At 36.1% G+C, this 2,592-nt stretch overlaps 1 non-coding gene across 1 annotated transcript; it reads left to right on the top strand.

The window, feature by feature from the left end:
- Nucleotides 1-653: 653 nt before the first annotated feature.
- On the top strand, nt 654-758 carry LOC138832744 (U6 spliceosomal RNA). Its single transcript, XR_011373673.1, has one exon. It is a non-coding gene; the product is annotated as a U6 spliceosomal RNA (small nuclear RNA).
- The last annotated feature ends 1,834 nt before the right edge of the window (nt 759-2,592 follow it).

Consider the following 2,592-nt stretch of genomic DNA (forward strand, 5'->3'; position numbering starts at 1 on the left):
ACAATGATATGTACAAGTCGTTATGTCGAAAACGAACTTTACAACTTTGGTGGGGGGGAGGGGCGGGGAGTATTGGGTGGGGGTGGGGGGATGGGAAGGGATGGTAAGGGGAAACAAAGGAGGAGGCTACAATGCTTGATAAGAAATATACTCATTATCTTGCCCATGTAATTGTAACCCCTCTGTACAGTATTTTCACAATAAAAAAAAGCACATAATTTAAACCCAACCATTCATGTGTGAAGGCAGGAAGATTACAAGGCCGAGGTTAGTCTTGGCCATAGAACATGACCCTATCTCAAAAACAAGAAGAATGAACCTATGTACATAAGAACATAACCTGATGCTAAGTGAAATGAACCCCAAGATAGGGACACAAGAGATTTTTATCTTTCTTTTAATATACTTATAATGTAGTATGTGATGTTTCTTTGTTTCTTTGTATGTTTTTTCCCCGTGGTACAACTCCTGTTGTCACTGTGTTTGATTCCGGTGCCCTGCATCTTGTATATACATTTTTCTAATTTGGGGAGGGGAAGAGAAATAACAAAATGCTGAAATAAGGATACAGGATGACCTATTGTTACAATGAGATGTAAACGTCTAGGATAATCTTATCAGAAGAGCAGAATAGCTCAATAGCTATGTACAGTGTCCGCTTCGGCAGCACATATACTAAAATCGGAACGATACAGAGAAGATTAGCATGGCCCCTACGCAAGGATGACACGCAAATTCGTGAAGCGTTCCATATTTTTGTACGGAATTGTCACAATAAAAAAAGATGATATTAAGCGAAATGAACCCCAAGATAAAAAAAATAGCTATGTGCATATGACCATATAAGATGATGCTAAGTGAAATGAACTCCAAACATGGACACAAGAGGCTTTTCTTTGTTGTTGTTGTTTTTAATGTACTATGTGATTTTTGTTTCTTTTATATGTTCTTCCCCTTATAGTATATCATGTGTGAGTGTGTGAGTGTGTGTGTGTGTGTGTGTGTGTGTGTGTATATGTGTGTGTGTGACTATATCTGAGTTTAATACCCTGGTATTGTATATACATTTATTTAAATTAGGAAAGGGAAGGGGAACAACAGAATGGTGAGACAAAGGACAAGGAGGGACCCAATGAAAGTGTGATATACACAAGACAATATGTTGGAAATGATCCGTACAACTTTGGGGGGGTGGGAGGGTGGTAAACTAGGAGAAAAATGAGGGAAGAGGTAACAAGTTTGACAAGAAATGTACTTATTATCTTACTTATGGAATTGTAACCCCTCTGTACATTACCTTGACAATAAAAAATAAATAAAAGTATAAAAAAGAAAAAGAAAAGAAGTCAAGGAAACGTCCTTCCAGTCAGATAAACAAGATTTATTCCAGAGGAAGTAAAAACTGCTTAACATTTATCATACCTTAAACACACAAAGTCAATTAACCAACCACAAATAAGAATGATCACTCTCATTGATTTGTGAAAGCTACAATTGCCATGTGTGCTTAACCTCTTTCTTAGAATAAACAGTATATTCTGAGTATACAAGCAGTACAGATTTCAAATCCCCCAAAGATTTTCCCTCTTATCTTTGAGCTGCAGCCTTTTGCTCCCTGAATGAAAAGCATTCTTTTTCCCTGTTCTTTTTCCTGATCCATCTAAATTAACTGCATATAAATTTGCTTTTTCCTGTATATAGGATGCAAACAGAGATAGGAGTCTGGATATTGTACCTAATATTCGACATATTCCAATGACATGTAAAGATAATTATAGTAGAACTTTCATAGTTTTGTAGAGAACTTTCCAAGCTTGTCCAAACTACCCCAAATATTACCATAAGGCAGGATAAGAGGAGGGGCACAAACATACCACACAAGGCCTTGAATTGGAAACAATTTCTCAGACTCTGATTCAGCTCTTCTAATATTCCTGTTCTACCTGTCAATAAATCAAGTGGTTAAAGTCAATGATAATATCTATTTGTTCAAGAACTCAGGGCCATAATCAAGAGTGTCATCTCTCACTGCCTAAATACTGGAAGTGCTAAACTAGAGGAAATGCTCTGGTGAACTATTATGCCATGAACATGCATAGGCCTGACTGTGACACTATGAATTGGGAAAAACAGGTATTTAAAGAGGTCATTATGTCAGTTTTTGGTCTCTTAAGCTAGCCTTCATCTTGCTCATTTCTAGATAGAATGCTAGGTGTCCATAATAAAAATCTCTGAACAATTTCAATCTCATAAATTGATATCTTAGGAATATTATAGCTAATGGTGCTTCTATACACCAACAATGATAATGTTCATAAAGAAATCAACCTATGACTTTGCTAGTATCCTTTTCATTCAGGAAAAAAGTTATAATTTATTGATTGAAACACTAGGAAATGCTTCATTTATATTCAATAACCTTCCTAGGATTACCATCCAAATGCTTGCCACATGGCAGAGAATCATGAAAATTCAAATGTATAATCTAAGTTATATAAAGCTTTGGGTCTGATCTTTACATCCAGAATGATTGCTTTCTCCCCTAGATGTTTCTATGTCTCCATTGGAAATTGTTTCCTTTGTCACAAGGAC

The sequence above is a fragment of the Dipodomys merriami genome, unplaced genomic scaffold (assembly GCF_024711535.1).
Source record: "Dipodomys merriami isolate MVZ:Mamm:240054 unplaced genomic scaffold, mDipMer1.0.p SCAF_2, whole genome shotgun sequence".
In the NCBI taxonomy this organism is placed as follows: Eukaryota; Metazoa; Chordata; class Mammalia; order Rodentia; family Heteromyidae; genus Dipodomys; species Dipodomys merriami.